We start from the raw sequence: 11,791 nt of genomic DNA, 5'->3' as shown, positions 1-11,791 counted from the left end.
ATGAAAGTGATGATGAAGAATCACTTGTTATTCCTGAGGGTTATGTTTTTGATCAAGAAGCCTCTTTAGCTATTTTAGCTTGCAAAGATAGATACGAACTTAACAGGTTATTAGCTAAATGGAATAAGCAATCTCTAAATGCTAGAATGAAACCTGACCCTGCTTTTTCTACTTCACCTATCTGTGTTACCGATAAGGATTATGAATTCTCTGTTGATCCTGATATAATTACTTTGGTTGAATATGATCCTTTTCATGGCTATGAATCTGAAACTGTTGTGGCACATCTTACTAAATGAAATGATATAGCTACCCTGTTTACTAAAGATGAGAGAACTCACTACTTTTATATCCTTAAAATATTTCCGTTCTCATTAAAGGGTGATGCTAAGATATGGTTTAATTCTCTTGATCCTGGTTGTGTGCGTAGTCCCGAGGATATGATTTATTACTTCTCTGCTAAATATTTCCCTGCTCATAAGAAACAAGCTGCTTTAAGGGATATATATATATAATTTTGAACAAATTAAAGAAGAGAGTCTCCCACAAGCTTGGGGGAGGCTTCTCCAATTACTTAATCCTTTGCCTGATCATCCTCTTAAGAAAAATGAAATACTTGATATCTTTTATAATGGACTAACCGATGCTTCCAGAGATTACCTGGATAGTTGTGATGGTTCTTTTTTCAGGGAAAGAACACCGAATGAAGCTGAAATTCTATTGAATAATATGTTGACAAATGAAAATAATTGGACACCTCCGGAGCCAATTCCTGAGCCTAATCCTAAAGCAACTCCGAAGAAGAGGGGTATTCTATTTCTCAGTCCTGAAGATATGCAAGAGGCAAAGAAATCTATGAAAGAAAAAGGTATTAAAGCTGAAGATGTTAAGAATTTACCTCCTATTGAAGAAATACACGGTCTTAATTTACCGCCTGTTGAAGAAACATATGATCTTGATCCATCACCTATTGAAGAAACGCATGGTCTTGATAACCCTACACAGGTAGTAAAGGTAAATTCTCTCTATAGATATGATAAAGCTGAAATCCCATTTACTAAGTTTGTTAGCCCATGCTTAGATGAGTTTGATAAATTTATGGCTAAGCAAGAAGACTTTAATGCTTATTTTGGTAGACAATTGAAATACAATTCAAATATGCTTGAACACTTGGGTGATTATATGGCTAATGTCAAAGGTGAACTTAAACTTATTAGTAAGCATGCTTCTATGGTTACCACTCAAGTAGAACAAGTACTTAAATCTCAAAATGATTTGCTCAATGAATTGAATAGTAAGAATAATGATAATGCTGTTAGAGTGGTTACTAGAACTGGTAGAATGACTCAGGAACCTTTGTATCCTGAAGGCCATCCTAAGAGAATTGAGCAAGATTCTCAGAGAAATAATGTAGATGCACCTAGTCCATCTAAAAGGAAGAAAAAGAAAAATGATAGGACTTTGCATGCTTCTAGTGAACCTATTACTGAAACACCTGAGAATCCAAATGATATTTCTATTCCTGATGCTGAAACTCAATCTGGTAATGAACCTGAAACTAGTAATAATGCTAATAATAATGTTCATGTTGATGCTCAACCTAGTAATGATAATGATGTAGAAATTGAACCTGCTGTTGAACTTGATAACCCACAATCAAAGAATCAACGTTATGATAAGAAAGACTTTGTTGCTAGGAAACACGGTAAAGAAAGAGAGCCTTGGGTTCAGAAACCCATGCCTTTTCCTCCCAAACCATCCAAGAAAAAGGATGATGAGGATTTTGAGCGCTTTGCTGAAATGATTAGACCTATCTTTTTGCGTATGCGATTAACTGATATGCTCAAAATGAATCCTTATGCTAAGTTTATGAAAGAAATTGTTACAAATAAAAGAAAGATACCGGAAGCTAAAATTTCCACCATGCTTGCTAATTATACTTTTAAGGGTGGAATACCTAAGAAACTTGGAGATCCCGGTGTACCCACTATACCATGCTCTATTAAAAGAAACTATGTTAAAACTGCTTTATGTGATCTTGGAGCCGGTGTTAGTGTTATGCCTCTATCTTTATATCGTAGACTTGATTTGAATAACTTGACACCTATTGAAATATCTTTGCAAATGACTGATAAATCAACTGCTATACCTATCGGTATTTGTGAGGATGTGCCTGTTGTAGTTGCAAACGTTACTATTTTAACGGACTTTGTTATTCTTGATATTCCCAAGGACGATAGTATGTCTATTATTCTTGGAAGACCCTTTTTGAATACTGCAGGGGCTGTTAATGATTGCACTAAAGGCAATGTCACTTTTCATGTTAATGGTAACGAGCATACGATACACTTTCCGAGGAAACAACCTCAAGTTCATAGTATCAACTCTATTGGAAAAGTTCCATCGATTATATTTGGAGGTTTTGAATTTCCTCTTCCTACTGTCAAGAAGAAATATGATATTCTTATTATTGGGGATGTGCATATCCCCGTTGAGGTAACATAGTGTTATTCAAAATTTCTCCGGTTCCATGTTATTCGGAATGAGTTCGTTAACAAGACTTGATCAACCTTGTTAGTGGATTCCTTTTGATGATCATGAGATGGATGAAACTAGAAGGCACAACCTTCTGTACCCCACTTTTACTTTCTATTATTTATATTAAATAAAATAAAAATAAATATTTTTCTGTCTGTTATCTGATTATCCATGCAATATAAAAATACCCCAAAAATAAAAGTTCTCCAAATGCCCTGAGATTTAAATATGATTTTTTCTAGAATATTTGAGAATATTTGGCACTAAGAACACAGCAGGGGGGTCAACCACCTGCCCACGAGGGTGGAGGGCGCGCCCTACCCACCTGGGCGCACCCCCTGCCTCGTGGGCCCACGATGGCCCTCCTCCACTTATTCCTGCACCCTCACACTTCTTCTTCCTCCCACAAACACGAATATCCAGCTCAAGCACGAGTTCTAGCTCATCTTGCTGCCATTTTCGATCTCCTTGCTCAAAGCACCTCTCACAAAACTGCTTGGGGTGATTATTCCTTGGTATGTGACTCCTCCATTGGTCCAATTAGTTTTTGTTCTAGTGCTTTATTCATTGCAAATTTATGCTGCTTAAGTGACCCTGTTCTTGAGCTTGCATGTCAAATTTATATGGTCAAAAGTAGTTTTGATGCATGATATAGGCCCTAGGCACTTGTAGGAGTAGTTGCTATCAATATTATTGAGTTTGGTTTACTTTTATTTTGAAGTTACTAAAAAATTTCAGAATTTTTCAGAGGAAGAAAAATGCTTAGGAAAATGTTCCAAGGTGGTTCATCAAGGAAGCAGGGACCTAGGCTTGCAATGCATGATGCTGATGAAGAGCCACCAAGAGACGCCCCAGTGCGTCCTTGTGAGTGGCCTTCTGAAAACTTTATGGATCGAGCAGGAATTAAGGAAGAATTCAATGCATATTTGCGTAACGCTGATCTTGTGAGCTTCGAGGAAGAGAAGTGCAGCCAGTATCACAATCTCACTAGTACCTTTGTGAGGAGGTTTGAATTTTCATCTTCACGTAATTCTCCAACTGTCCTGTTTGATCTCTATGAATATTCTTATACTATGGACTTAGAGGATTTTACCACTGCTTGCAAACTTCCACAATGGGGTAGTATAAGGGATCCTCGCAAATCTGAATTTAGAGATTTTCTTGCTAGCATAATTGTGGGAGAATCTAGAGATATAACACAAGCTGCCATAGGGAGCATTCACTTTCCTGCTATACATTATTTTGCTCTCTTCATAGGTAGATGCATAAATGGTAAAGATGAAGCATGTCATATGTGTGTCCCTGACCTCAGTATTGTTAGGAGTGCTGTGTTAGGAGACCAATCTTATAATTTGGGAGCCATTGTCACACGTAGGTTGCACCTTAATAGATTTAATGGAGATTTCTTTGGAGGAATTTATGCAACCCGCATAGCTAATTTTCTTGGTGTAGCCATACACGAGGATGATATTGAATTACCACCTGCTTACCTAGACTTTAATGCTATGGTTCACCACCAGTTTGTCGAGAGGAATGAATCACCTCTCCAGTATTGACTAATCTTTGACAAACGCCGTGCTGTCCATATTACTCTCCCTGCTCCTGCCTTCTTTGATCATCAGGCAAAAGGAAGATATGTTATTACCAGAGAGGAGGCACATGAGTACGAGAGGAGAGCAGAGGCCGCTCATCGCCACGCTGCAGCTCAGGAGGCGATAGCCGCTGCATCTCAGTACGACCCCAACTATTATTATGGATACCCGCCAGGCTAGCTGTGGCCATAGACCAACTTAGGCCAAAAGCCTAAGCTTGGGGGAGTACGTATTTCCCACCGACATTACATTCATGTTCACACACTCATTGCTAGATGTCGGTGCTCATATTTTTTCATTGTATCATCCATGCTAGTTGAATTCCCTTTTTATGCTTTCTTCTTGTGTGTTTAATAAACCTTAAGAAAAACCAAAAAAAATTAGTTGTAGCTTCTAGCTAGTTTTAATTTCCATGCTTGTAGTAGTAATTAAAAAGAAAACCCAAAAATATTTCCTGTTCTTCTTTAGCTTGTTGGGAGCTTTCCCGTGTAAATAGTTTTATTTCTTCTCTTTTCTTTGGGGGTCGATAGGAGAAGACAATGATTAAATTATTGAAGTGGCTCTTATATGCATAAATGTTGATCTGACAAAAGAGCCCATATTGCCTTGTCTTCTCCTGTTTATTGAATGCTTGCAGATTCCAGCTTAGTCCAATGCATGCGCACTATTATTATTATTCACATCGTTCGGTCGTGCAAGTGAAAGGCAATTATGATGATATTTGATGGACTGACTGAGATGAGAAAAGCTGGTATGAACTTGACCTGTTTTGTTTTTGTAAATATGATTAGTTCATCGTTCCTGATTCAGCCTATTATGAATAAACATGTGTTGCAATGACAACTAGAGATCATAGTTTCTTGTGCCATGCTTGATTAGCTATGAGTTACAATGGTTTACCTTGCGTGCCAACATGCTATTGAGATGGTTATGATGTGGTATGATAGGGTGGTATCCTCCTCTGAATGATTTAAGTGACTTGACTTGGCTCATGTTCACGCATGTAGTTGAAACAAAATCAACATAGCCTTCACGATATTTATGTTCATGGTGGATTATATCCTACTCATGCTTGCATTCAGTGTTGATTAATTTTAATGCATGTTCATGACTGTTGTCGCTCTCTAGCTGGTCGTTTCCCAGTCTTTTGCTAGCCTTCACCCGTACTAAGCGGGAATACTGCTTGTGCATCCAATCCCTTAAACACCAAAGTTATTCCACATGAGTCCACTATACCTACCTATATACGGTATCTACCTGCCATTCCAAGTAAATTTGTATGTGCCAAACTCTAAACCTTCAAATAAATATCATGTTTTGTATGCTTGAATAGCTCATGTATCAACTAGGGCTGTCTGTATCTTCCATGTTAGGCGGGTTATTCTCAAGAGGAGGGGACTCCGCTCCTCACTCACGAGATAAATGGTTGGTCACCGGGATGCCCAGTCCCATGCTTTATGCAAACTAAATCAAAATAATTGCAAAGAAAACTCCCCCTGGGACTCTTGTTAGTTGGAGGCACTCATTGTTTCGAGCAAGCCATGGATTGATGCTTGTTGGTGGAAGGGGGAGTATAAACTTTACCATTCTATTTGGGAACCGCCTATAATGTGTGTAGCATGGAAGATATCACCATCTCTTGGTTGTTATGTTGACAATGAGAGTATACCGCTCAAAATATTATTCACCTTTGTGTCAAAACCGAGCTCTGGCACCTCTACAAATCCCTGCTTCCCTCTGCGAAGGGCCTATCTATTTACTTTTATGTTGAGTCATCATCCTCTTATTAAAAAACACCAGTTGGAGAGCACCGCTGTCATGTGCATTCATTACTGTTAGTTTACATTGAGTATGACTTGACTGGATCTCTTTTACCATGAATTACAATGTCTAGTCAGTCGTTGATCTTTAAAGGTGCTCTGCATTTATGTTTTGCAGTCTCAGAAAGGGCTAGCGAGATACCATCCTGTTATATCATATTATGATTGTTTTGAGAAAGTGTTGCCATCCGAGATTTATTATTATTGCTCGCTAGTTGATTATGCCATTGATATGAGTAAACATGAGACTTATGCATTATTGTGAATATGGTTAGTTCATAATCTTTGCTCAAAACTTGAATGCTGGCTTTACATATTTACAACAACAAGAGCAAACAAAGTTTGTAAAAGTTTTTCTTTATCACTTTCAGTTTATCAACTGAATTGCTTGAGGACAAGCAAAGGTTTAAGCTTGGGGGAGTTGATATGCCTCCGACGTATATACTTTTCCAAACACTTTTGCCCTTTCTTTGGACTCTAACTTGCATGATTTGAATGGAACTAACCTGGACTGACGCTGTTTTCAGCAGAATTACCATGGTGTTATTTATGTGCAGAAACAAACGTTCTCGGAATGACCTGAAACTTCACGGAGCAACTTTTTGGAAAATATAAAAAATACCTGCAAAAGATGAAGGCCAGGGGGCCAACCACCTCTCCACGAGGGTGGGCGGCGCGCATGCCCCCTAGGGCGCGCCCCTACCTCGTGGGCCCCCTGGTGCCTCTTGATACGTCTCCAATGTATCTACAATTTTTGATTGTTCCATGCTATTATATTATCAACCTTGGATGCTTTATATGCATTTATATGCTATTTTATATGATTTTTGGGACTAACCTATTAACCTAGAGCCCAGTGCAGTTTCTGTTTTTTCCTTGTTTTAGAGTATCGCAGAAAAGGAAAATCAAACGGAGTCCAATTGACCTGAGACTTCACGGAACTTATTTTTGGAAGGAAAGCAACTCGGGAGACTTGGAGTCCACGTAAGAGAAGCAACGAGGAGGCCACTAGGCTGGGGGCGCGCCCACCCCTTGGGAGCGCCCTCCACCCTCGTGGGCCCCTCGTGGCTCCCCTGACGTACTTCTTCCACCTATATATCTCCATTACCCTAAAAACATCGGGGAGCACAATAGATCGGGAGTTCCACCGCCAGAAGCCTCCGCAGCCACCAAAAACCAATCTAGACCCGTTCCGGCACCCTGCCGGAGGGGGGAATCCCTCTCCGGTGGCCATCTTCATCATCTCGGTGCTCTCCATGATGAGGAGGGAGTAGTTCTCCCTCGGGGCTGAGGGTATGTACCATTAGCTATGTGTTTGATCTCTCTCTCTCTCTCTCTCCCCCCTCTCTCTCTCTCGTGTTCTTGAGGTGATACGATCTTGATGTATCGCGAGCTTTGCTATTATATTTGGATCCTATGATGTTTCTTCCCCCCTCTACTCTCTTGTAATGGATTGAGTTTCCCCTTTGAAATTATCTTATCAGATTGAGTCTTTAAAGATTTGAGAATACTTGATGTATATCTTGCCGTGCGTATCTGTGGTGACAATGGGATACCACGTGATTCACTTGATGTATGTTTTGGTGATCAACTTGCGGGTTCCGCCCATGAACCTATGCATAGGGGTTGGCACACGTTTTCGTCGTGATTCTCCGGTAGGAACATTGGGGCACTCTTTGAGGTTCTATGTGTTGGTTTAATAGATGAATCTGAGATTGTGTGATGCATATCATATAATCATACCCATGGATACTTGAGGTGACATTGGAGTATCTAGGTGACATTAGGGTTTTGGTTGATTTGTGTCTTAAGGTGTTATTCTAGTACGAACCCTAGGGCTGTTTGTGACACTTATAGGAATAGCCCAACGGATTGATTGGAAAGAATAACTTTGAGGTGGTTTCGTACCCTACCATAATCTCTTCGTTTGTTCTCCGCTATTAGTGACTTTGGAGTGACTCTTTGTTGCATGTTGAGGGATAGTTATGTGATCCAATTATGCTATTATTGTTGAGGGAACTTGCACTAGTGAAAGTATGAACCCTAGGCCTTGTTTCAACACATTGCAATACCGTTTACGCTCACTTTTATCACTTGTTACCTTGCTGTTTTTATATTTTCAGATTACAAAAACTATTATCTACTATCCATATCGCACTTGTATCACCATCTCTTCGCCGAACTAGTGCACCTATACAATTTACCATTGTATTGGGTGTGTTGGGGACACAAAAGACTCTCTGTTATTTGGTTGCAGGGTTGCTTGAGAGAGACCATCTTCATCCTACGCCTCCTACAGATTGATAAACCTTAGGTCATCGACTTGAGGGAAATTTGCTACTGTCCTACAAACCTCTGCACTTGGAGGCCCAACAATGTCTACAAGAAGAAGGTTGTGTAGTAGACATCACCTCTACGACTCCAACTCCAACTCCATATATTGTGTTTCGGGGAGAAAAAAAATCAAAGAGAAGAATTCATCGCATTTTACGATACGGAGCCGCCGCCAAGCCCTAAAACCTCTCGGGAGGGCTGATCTGGAGTCCGTTCGGGGCTCCGGAGAGGGGAATCCGTCGCCATCATCATCATCAACCATCCTCCATCATCAATTTCATGATTCTCACCGTCGTGCGTGAGTAATTCCATCGTAGGCTTGCTGGACGGTGATGGGTTGGATGGGATCTATCATGTAATCAAGTTATTTTTGTTAGGGTTTGATCCCTAGTATCCACTATGTTCTGAGATTGATGTTGCTATGACTTTGCTATGCTTAATGCTTGTCACTAGGGCCCGAGTGCCATGATTTCAGATCTGAACCTATTATGTTTTCATCAATATATGAGTGTTCTTGATCCTATCTTGCAAGTCTATAGTCACCTATTATGTGTTATGATACGTTAACCCCGAAGTGACCATAATCAGGATACTTACCGGTGATGACCGTAGTTTGAGGAGTTCATGTATTCACTATGTGTTAATTCTTTGTTCCGGTACTCTATTAAAAGGAGGCCTTAATATCCCTTAGTTTCCGTAAGGACCCCGCTGCCACGGGAGGGTAGGACAAAAGATGTCATGCAAGTTCTTCTCCATAAGCACGTATGACTATATTCGGAATACATGCCTACATTATATCAATGAACTGGAGCTAGTTCTGTGTCACCCTAGGTTATGACTGTTACATGATGAACCACATCCGGCCTAATTCTCTATCACCGGTCCATTGCCTACGAGATTTTCCTATATTGTTCTTCGCTTATTTACTTTCCCGTTGCTATTGCTGTCATCACTACAAAATACCAAAAAATTACTTTTACTACTGTTACCTTTTGCTACCGTTACCACTACTATCATATTACTTTGCTACTAAATACTTTGCTGCAGATACTAGGTTTCCAGGTGTGGTTGAATTGACAACTCAGCTACTAATACTTGAGAACATTCTTTGGCCCCCCTTGTGTCGAATCAATAAATTTGGGTTGAATACTTTACCCTCGAAAACTGTTGCGATCCCTTATACTTGCGGGTTATCAATGAAACAATTATAATTATGGTGGAAGACAAACGTACCGAAACTACGAGGATCCCATGAAAAAACAGTGCCACGAGCGGTGGCAGCAAACACAAGACCCTCGTATTCAATTGCATCACAGTACACATCCGTGTATAGAAACTGATTTTTGAGCAATATCCATCCAGTCGAACCACGACGGACGGCAACAAACTTGTCGAAGATAGCCACAACTTGATAGTTCTTTTAGTTCCAAGAGCGGTTGGGAACTCGAGAAATTGCTATCTTTCGTAGACGACAGTCACCATGATCATATTTGAACGTACGTAGATCATCTTTGTGCTCAACCTCAAGGCACTCGGAGATTTTTGGATGTGGAATCCGCTGACGAGTGTACACATTCACAAGTTCCACTCGCAATTGTACCCAATATAAAAAACCCAATCTCCATTTGCGTCTGCCCAAGCCTTGCCCTCAAGCGATGGCATCTTAACATCATACGTATCATTATCAAGCGGCATCAACTTGCACAAGGTGAGGCTTCCCTCGTCCCCACGCCAGTCAGCAGGGACACGACGAAGAAGATAGGGGAGATCAAACCGCTCATGGACCCTTGGGTTCCTTGTAATGATGTTATTAGTTGAGTCGAGAATGTTCTTGAACGAACCTGCCATGCTAGCCGATGTGATGACGTTGCACCGATCAATGAGTTCCCCCACCACGTCTTCTTTCAGATCGGGGCAATTATAACGGGGTCGTTTCCGGCTTGTTCCCTACATGGAGAAGACGATCGAACAATGACGGAAGGAAGGGTGAAGGCAAATGGAGGAGGGAGGAAGAGCGTGCGACAACAGTTCCAAATCGAGAGGGAAAGGCGAAGAGTCGGTGGACGGTTGCCAGTTTGCCACTGTACACGAAGAGGCGCCCCGTCCTACACGTCCTTTCAGAAATTGTACAAAAGGACTCGCCATCGTCTTTCTAACATGTTGGAACGGGACCAAATGTCAATGAAACATGGTGTGTAATTTCTCGTGCAAAATGCGATCTGGCCGTGTTGGCCCGAGGTGCCACATTAGTTATCGACCTTTATTTTTTTAACATACAATCTGAGTGGATAGCTCCTGTGGTCATCACAGGAGAGCGGATATATAGGTGGGCTAGGTGGGCAGGCGACAACAATCTAAGTGCTAAAAGAGTTGATCTTGAAAAAAGAGTTGATCTTGAAAAAAGAGTTGATCCAATGCTTGGTTTTGTTTGGATTTTCCAACTATGACCATTGGATAGAGTGAATCAATGGCTTACGTCTCATAGTACTATAGAATGGTATAGGAACATGGAGAGATTTGGTTGATTTTATATCGCTGAATAATATAAAATATTATGAGTGCAGACGCTCCACCCCGAGGTTTGTAGCTCCTTCTCGGTCGTCGGGAATCTATGTTCTTCCACTCTTTCGTTTAAGACATGAGCTTTGTTCATCCTGTTGCAGGCACACGGGACATCTATATGCCTCCATTTTACAAAATCATACTATATGCCTCCATGACACGCGGGACATCTAGCATCAAGGTGGCGTGTCATGCAAGAAAATGGAGATATGCAGTGCATAAGTGAGTCGTGCACTTCGATGGCACCTAGTACCACTACAAAAAAAGACAGATCCGTGACATTTTGGGCTGAACGAAATTTTCTTCTGTCATACATATGACACTTCTATGACGATAATTGTGACAAAACCTGGTATCATCATAGATGTGGTGGGCTCCTACTTCTATGACAAAAAATCATGATAGAAAATGAGCTTTTCGTCCTGGGCGGGCCGGAGACGCAGCTGCATGACATTCTTTGGGCCGTCCATGACGGAAAAAACCATGGTAGAAGTGAGGGGGAGGAAAATTTCAGGGAGTTCCCGGTTACGGTGGGAGGTCGGGGGCCGAGCGATGCGCGTTTCTCTCGTACACGTACGCGCGTGTGTGCGAGGCGTTGGCTCTAACTAAACCCGAGCGAGGCGTTGGGCTCTAACTGAACCCGAGCGATTGCACCGCAGGTTACACGTTACTGAACCCGAGCAATCGATCGATGGTTGTTAACTGAACCCGATTGAGCGATTCCTTCGCTACTGCTGCTAACTGAAGCCGATCGATGGGATGAATAGTGAGTGTTGCGGGGGGTTTGGATGAACAGTGAGCGGTGGCGTTGCCTCTGGATGAACAGGACCCCGTGGTGTGGTGGAGGGCTGGATGAGCAATAGACGGTGGAGGGGTGCCCGTGGAGGGGTGGATGAACAGGACCCCGTGGTGTGGAGGGCTGGATGAACAGTAGACGTTGGAGGG

This window comes from Triticum aestivum, chromosome 2A, assembly GCF_018294505.1.
Source record: "Triticum aestivum cultivar Chinese Spring chromosome 2A, IWGSC CS RefSeq v2.1, whole genome shotgun sequence".
Lineage (NCBI taxonomy): Eukaryota > Viridiplantae > Streptophyta > Magnoliopsida > Poales > Poaceae > Triticum > Triticum aestivum.
Note: the sequence above shows the minus strand (reverse complement) of the source record.